The sequence below is a fragment of the Dendrobates tinctorius genome, unplaced genomic scaffold (assembly GCF_039654945.1).
Source record: "Dendrobates tinctorius isolate UK_male_01 unplaced genomic scaffold, ASM3965494v1 ptg000197l, whole genome shotgun sequence".
In the NCBI taxonomy this organism is placed as follows: Eukaryota; Metazoa; Chordata; class Amphibia; order Anura; family Dendrobatidae; genus Dendrobates; species Dendrobates tinctorius.
The window spans coordinates 78,740-86,753 of NW_027361864.1; the positions used below are offsets into that span (position 1 = coordinate 78,740).

At 44.3% G+C, this 8,014-nt stretch overlaps 1 long non-coding RNA gene across 1 annotated transcript; it reads left to right on the top strand.

Annotated features, from left to right (window-relative positions):
• Nucleotides 1-6,068: 6,068 nt before the first annotated feature.
• LOC141056352 (uncharacterized) lies at nt 6,069-7,666 on the top strand. The gene is made up of 2 exons (XR_012221621.1): nt 6,069-6,332; nt 7,426-7,666. It is a non-coding gene; the product is annotated as an uncharacterized lncRNA (long non-coding RNA).
• Nucleotides 7,667-8,014: the final 348 nt, after the last annotated feature.

Consider the following 8,014-nt stretch of genomic DNA (forward strand, 5'->3'; position numbering starts at 1 on the left):
AACCAGAAAATAAAAATCAAACCTACCGTAATAGAGTGCAAGCTCTCGTGTTCATCTCTTTTTATAGAGTGTAAACCATTGTGTTCCCTCATTTCATCATATAGAAGAGCTTGCAGTCTGTCCCATCTCCTTAGGGTACCATCACAAAAAGTATTATGCACTGTTGCTGTCCGTGGTTCTGATCAGCACCATGGAAAGCAACACTGCATATACAGCGGCTTGCTATGAAGGCAGCATTAGTGCTCAGTACAGAAGTGTTCACAGTAGACCTTCATTGAAACATATCTCACTGTAAAGTCACCAGCACATAGAATTAGACTTCTATAAATAAAATAGCACACAATGTGTTAGGGGGAGTGTAGCAGCCATTCCACACACCTGCAGTAAAATGCATGCAAAACACATATAACATCTAATGCATGTAGAGAGAAAGGGCAAGATTGCAAAAATGAGGGAGGGGTACAGTGATAATGTTCCGACTTATATCATCAGACAGGACAGCAAAAGCTCTGGTAATCTGTATCTCCTACACATATATGTATCTCATAGTGCCCCTACTCCTTATGGCTGCTGTGACATTGGGAGGTGAACAGCTGCTATAGCTTGCAGTGGAGAAACTGGCGAATTGCAGCGCAGTTACCTCCGGTGATCACAAGGGATAACTTTCCTGATTGAAGATGCTCAATTTCAGCCTTCTTTTATGGGCCACCGTGCAGAATGGAAAACTCCTGAATGCGGATTCACTGTCTTTTTTACTGCCAGATATCCGCACTCTGGAGCTTCAATGCGATACTTCATAGGGGGGCTCCTCGTTGAAAAATATGGGGCCCAGAACCTCAAGGAGGGTCTCAAATTGATTGAGGGGTGAAGAAGTGTGTGACCCAAAAATTTAGGCACCCCTACCCCTTATGGCTGCTGAGATATCGGGGAGGTAAATGCTGCCATAGGCTAACATTGAGATAACATGTGCAGCACATGTTTGCCCCCATAACTTGGCAAGGAAGCATCATAGAGCTTCGGGGATGGTCTCATGTGAATCGCGGTGAAAAAGCCATGTCGATAAAGTACCCACTTAGCAACTAAATGTTTGCTTCCTATCAAAGACAGGACGCAAGCGTTTGCTCAATGAGTCACAGCATACCTCCTCCCCTGCTCTGCACAAGTCCATAGTCAGGCTTTCAATGTAAAACTCTTAAGTGCGGATCTCGCTTTGCTGTTTGTGCTCATATCCCCATTCGGGAACTTCTCAGGTTTTAAAGGAAAACTCTTGAATGCGGATTTACTGCTTTACTACTGCCAAATATCCCCACTCAGGAATTTCAATGCGATACTTCATAGGGGGGGGCTCCTTGTTGAAAAATATGCCCAGAAGCCGATCAGGGGACCCCGAAAGCTCAAAAAGAACCAGCCCTCTCTGCACAAGTCCATAGTCAGGATTTCCATGTAAAACTCTCAAGTGCGGATCTCGCTTGGGCTCGTTGAAAAATATGGGGTCCAGAACCTTGGGGAGGGTCTCAAATCGATCGAGGGGTGAAGAAGTGCGTGCCCCAAAAATTTAGACGCTCCTACCCCTTATGGCTGCTGAAATATCGAAGGGTAAAAAGCTCTCATAGGTTGTAATGGAAAACTGCTGAATGGGGATTCACTGCCTGTTCCTGTCACAAATCCTCATTTGGAACTAATCAGGTGCTAAAAGAAAATTGCCGAATGCAGATTTATTGCCTTTTTGCTGCCAGATATCCCCACTTGGCAGTTTCAATGCGATACTTCATACTGGGGCTCCTCGTTGAAAAATACGGGGCACAGAACCTCGGGGAGGGTCTCAAATAGATCGTGGGGTGAAGAAGTGTGTGACCCGAAAATTTAGGCACCCCTACCCCTTATGGCTGCTGAGAAATCGGGGAGGAGTGGAGATAAAATGCTGCCATAGGCTAACATTGAGCTAACATGTGCAGCACATGTTTGCCCCTATAACTTGGCAAGGAAGCGTCATAGAGCTTCGAGGATGGTTTCATGTGAATCGCGGTGAAAAAGCCATGTCGATAAAGTACCCACTTAGCAACTAAACGTTTGCTTCCTATCAAAGACAGGACGCAAGCGTTTGCTCAATGAGTCACAGCATACCTCCTCCCCTGCTCTGCACAAGTCCATAGTCAGGCTTTCATTGTAAAACTCCCAAGTGCGGATCTCGCTTTGCTGTTTGTGCTCATATCCCCATTCGGGAACTTCTCAGGTTTTAAAGGAAAATTCTCGAATGCGGATATACTGCTTTACTACTGTCACATATCCCCACTCAGGAGTTTCAATGCAATACTTCATATGGGGGGCTCCTCATTGAAAAATATGGGGCCCAGAATCTCGGGGAGGGTCTCAAATCGATCGAGGGGCGAAGAAGTGCATTCCCCAAAAATTTAGACACTCCTACCCCTTTTGGCTGCTGAGATATCGAAGGGTAAAAAGCTCTCATAGGTTGTAATGGAAAACTGCTGAATGGAGATTCACTGCCTGTTCCTGTCAAAATCCCCATTTGGAACTTCTCAGGTGCTCAGATATGACCGTTTTTCTATGGAAAATCCTATTATTGTCTGACTGAATTTTTTTTGGGGGACACGATTGCGGACCCAGTTCTCTAGAACCACAAATACCAAGTGGGTCAAGTTGGGTCTTAAAATTTGCAGCAGAACCTGGGCTGTAACGTGCAAAAAACAGCTATTCGCTGCGTGCTTCGGGCGCAGAGATATGACAGTTTCTCTCCCTATGGAGAATCCTATTCATTTTGGACTTTGATTTTTTTTGTTGGCCCTGTAGAGCGCCCGTTATGAGATGTGGACAGTGAGCGGTACATAGTGGGCGTTCGACAGGCCTATTATCATAGGATGGGGGGGGCACGTTTGCGGATCCAAAAGAAGTTTTAAAACTACTTTTGGATCAGCATAAATATTACGGAAAGAGCAATTACGGCAGCCAGCGATGAATGGCAGAAATACAGATCAGCACTATGGAAAGGAAGCTTTCCGCCAGCTGTTCAGGAGGTCATCCAGAGGTACGAAAGATAGCGGATGACCCCCGTAACAGCACATAGCACTAATGGAGACGAGGCATTATTATGAGTAGGGGAGGCACAATTTGGATTCGATTATAATATAACTGATCTGGAAGTATTGAAATCCTGCATGCAATCCTGTTATAATCTTATCTGTCTGCACCTCCCCCATCTGCTTTGTGGTGTTTCTTACAGTTTTGTTACATTTTGTTTTTGATTCATCAGACTCTTGCAGTCAGGCTTTGCAAGATTAAAAAAAAAAGTTTTGGTTCATCAGATTCAAAAGGCTGTATCTCAGGATATATAAGGGGTACATATATTGTTTTAGTGTTGGATTAAACATAAGAATCTTAGCTTTAAAAGGACACTAAGCTTATATGTACCCCTAACAGAACCAGAACTATCTTGGGTTTAAATCTTGTCTGTGTAGACTTTCAAGAGGTGGGGTTTGAAATGATAAACTCATTTCAGCCAATCAATGAGCAGCAGACAAGAGTTGGACATTTGGACAGTGTTGCAACTAGTCTAGACACCGAGCAGAAGGAAGACAGGACCAGAAGCAGCAACAGTACCTCAAACATTGTGAGTACACATGGTTTTATGCCCCTTGCCCACCAACGGATCTAAATTGCGGTGTCTCCTGCGTGCAGACATCGCAATGAGAGCTGTCAAAAGCTCAGTGCGCATTGAAAATGGACATGCTGCGGACGGAATTCCGCACCGCAGCATGTCGCAATGCATTTCGCAATGGCACACTGTGCCATTGGGAGAGCATTGCCAGCTCTCATTGCGGGATCCGCATGCGTCAGCGGTGTGCAGACACCTCAATTAAGATCCGTTGGTGTGCCGGCAGCCTAAGGATACATTTCCACATGGCTTATTAGCAGCGGAATTTTCACCGTGGAAATCAGTTGCTTTTCCGGTGCAGAAAATCAGTTGCGTATCCGGTGCACAAATTGACATGCTTCTTAAGCAAAATCCGCACTTGCGGTCGAATCTGCAGCTGATTTTCGCACGCAATGGGGCTCTATGGAAAATGTGCCATTGCGTCACTGCAGCGGATTTGTCCGGCAGAGAAAACGGATGGAAATTCCGAGTCAAATACGCAATGTTTGAACCTGGCCTTAGGGTACCTACACACAGTGTAAAAACTTGCAGATTCCTGCTATGCCCTCAGCATGAGGGCATAGCAGGAATCTGCAGGTTTTTACACTGTCTGCACTGTACAGAGTACAAACTGCTGCGTGTGTGAACAGTCCCATAGGGGGAGAAACAACCAGCATGGTTGTTTCCCCCACTATGGGACCATTCACACACAGCAGTTTGAGACACACATTTTCAAACTGCAACCCATTTTATCCTATGTGGCTTTGCAATCTGAATCTTAAATTGCTCATGTACTGTTTTGTGTTGCAGTGTGGCATGGATTGCATGACAGTGCCATAGACTAAGGCTGCTGGCACACCAATGGATGTTAATTGCGGTGTCCGCACGCCGCTGATGCGTGCGGATCACGCAATGAGAGCTGGCAATGCTTTCCCAATGGCAGTTTGCCATTGCGACATGCTGCGGTGCGGAACTCCGTCAGCAGCATGTCCATTCTCAGTACGGAATTCGCGGGGGTCATAGCCGGGGCCGGTGCCTGCACAGGATTCCGCACTGAGCTTTTGACAGCTCTCATTGCGATGTCTGCATGTGGGAGACGCGTGCAGACACTGCAATATAGATCCATTGGTGGGCAGGGGGCCTTAGGCTCTGTTCACACTGGCGTTTTTTGCACAAAAACGCTTGCTTCTTTTATGCAAAAAACACCTGCACACAAGCTTTCTTTTTATGCAGATGGACCACATGCATTATTGTAGGCAACTAATATAAGAAAAGCCTGTGTTAAAAAAATGCTTGCTTTTCTCTTTATAATGGAAGTCTAAAAAAACGCTTCAATCGCCATTGAGCAAAAAAAGCACGCTTTTTTTAAGACGCTCACGTTTTTTCTGGAAACGCTCAAAAATTAGTGCATGCTGCTTTTTCTAAAAAACGTGAGTGTTTTTTAAAAAAAACACACTTTTTTTGCTCAGTGGCGATTGAAGCGTTTTCAATAGACTTCCATTATTTAAAAAAGGTGGGTTTTATGCGTTTTTTGCAATAAAAAAATCGCTCACGTTTTTTAATGTGAAAAATGCCATAGTGAACAGAGCCTAACATTGTCTGCAATGTCATGCAACAGCCCTGTCATGTGACAAGTGTCACCATGTAGCCTTAGCATAACAGATCATCGTTTTTATGTCTTCCTGAAGAAATGGAAAATATGATGGCATCAAATGCTGAGATAGACCAGACTGTACCTGTAGTTGATGAGAGCGAATTTGACACAGAACCAGTGACAACAGATGATGATGATGATGTCAAACCGGTAACATCGGGCTCACATAGCCATCCACATTTCCATTTTGACTGCCATATATCTAACCCAACTTTTTTCTGCAGCTAAAGAAGAAGAGCAATTGGTTGGAAAAATATTGTGAGCAGAAATTTAAGAAAGTAGAGGGGGAGGCGGCAAGTTGCTCTGAAGGTAAGAATACTGTGCATATGCAGGGGATCTTAACAGTCAGACCCCGGCCGATCATCTAAATATCGTCTATGATGTGTTTAACCCATTTAAGACCAAACACTATAAATTTACAGCGCTTGGTCCCGGGCTTTATGCCGGATTGGCGTAAAATTTCGGTCCTCCGGAATAAAGCTCCCACGATCTAGTGGAGTGGGTCAGGTGCCAGCTGTCAGTCACAGCCAGGCACCTGAGAGAGGTGACAGACGTGGTATATAACCGCTTCCGTCATCTCCTTTCCCTGTACACAGTGCTCAAACAAGCGGGCGTGTGACAGGCCATGTACACTAACAAATCATGTATTTCATTTGCTTCAGATAAACAGTAGCTATCTTCTTTCAAAAAGTATGTTTCTGCTATAGACAAGGCATCTGCTGATGCTAAAGGGGAGGAGTCTGCTGCTAAAGGGGAGGAGTCTGCTAAAGCGGAGGAGTCTGCTGCTAAAGGGGAAGAGGCATCTGGAGCAACACCAGTTAGGCCTGGAAGAGAAGTTCCTGCACATGAGGATGTTTTTTTTTTACCGGTAATGTGAGAGCCAAATAACCATCCATATGTCCATTTGTTTGTCATATTCCTTACCCAATGTCTGTCTTAAGGTTAAAGGATATATCAATTACTTATTTCTAAGAAGCATAAGTGATGGCATGGACTTCCGGGAAGCCCAAGAAGGTGAAATATGTGAAAGTAAGAATTTTATGCCTATTAAAGCAGCCTAAGGCTGGACTCACTGTGGGCGATCTTCACAATCGAGTCAAAAGCTTCTCAGAAGCTTTTGACTCGTGCCTTTGAAGATCGCAATTGATTTCAATGGGCTCTTCATAAACGCGATCCAAAAGTGATTTTCGGGCCGGCAACTCGAACGAGAAACTTGTCTGAAAATAGCCCAGTGTGTGCGCAGCCTAATTCAAGTATTTATCTGTACAGTGCCACACAGGTTTCTCAAGGGCAACATCTAGATAAGGCATGTCAAACTCAGGTTCTCCAGCTGTTGCAAAACTACAACTCCCAGAATAACCTGGTAGCCACATGCATTCCCAGACATCCTACGGCAAACAGGGCATTCTGGGAGTTGTAGTCTTGCAACAGCTGAAGGACCAGAGTTTGAAATGCCACATTTAGATAATGATTGTCTATGGTATCACACTTGCGACTGAGACACTTGCAAAAAAAATCACATCTTTGATATATCACAGGTGATGGGCCACTTGCGACTGTCGCGTGACTTTTCTGCAGTTTATTAATGTGTGACTTAGTCACATGTCTTTCTGCTGGGTGCAGCTTTTATGAACAGTGGAGTGGAACACCATACTTCATGTGTATATATAGCTTTAAAGCTTGCACCCCGATGTTTTACAGAAGTGATATGCACAACAGATCTTTTAAAAGGGTACGCCAGTGATATTTTTTCTATGTATGCTTCCTTCCAGAAACAGCAACACCTCTGACCTATGGTTTTGTGTGGTAATGCAGCTCAGCTCCATTAAACTCAGAGGGGCTGAGCTGCAATAATACACAGCCACAGGTCAGAGGTGGCGCTGTTTCTGGAAGGAAGCAAATGTTTTTCTATCACTGGAGTAAACATTTAAAGGGGTATTCTGTACATTTAACATTATTCCATATTCCCAGGGCAGAGGATAGATGATCAGTGGGGCTCCGACCTCTGGCCAGCTACCCCCTAGCAATGTGCTAAATAATATACCGCTATCCTATATCATTTTGACATTCAGTATACATAAGGAAAATTTTTCTAAAAGAGCTTTTTCACTTCTCTCTCAAGTGTGCTCAAAAAAGGCGAAGAATAACACCAGCTCCTAGAAATCCATTACAATGTGCAAGGAGAAGTTCAGGACCAGAAGAAAGAAAATAAGCACGGGTGCTTCACCTTTTTGTATCTTACCCATCTCCAAACTTACCTTTTTGAAGTTTATTGTTTACCTCCTCCACATCCTGCCCCCAATAAAACACTGCATATCTGACGACTGTATGTAAAAACTTTAATAAAGAAGCTTTTGATTCAACCTCTGTTGGTTATTACAGACAATATCATGGTACTCTGTGGAGGTAGTGAGAGATGCCATGAAGTTGAGGCAGCACTAGAGAACTTTTGAGTGTAAAAATGCTGTACACACGGACCATAATATTTCCAAAACACTATAAAATTTCCCTTTTCTTAATGACAAAATTTGTGAACACAGGTGCAGAAAATGTTAAACGATTAAAATTTGCAGAAAAAGGTGATTAAGGCCTTAGGCCCAACAACGGATCTAAATTGCGGTGCCTGCACGCGTCTCCCGCATGCAGACGCCGCAATGAGAGCTGTCAAAGCTCAGTGCAAAATCCGTGTGGAGGCCTCTGCCCCAGCTGTG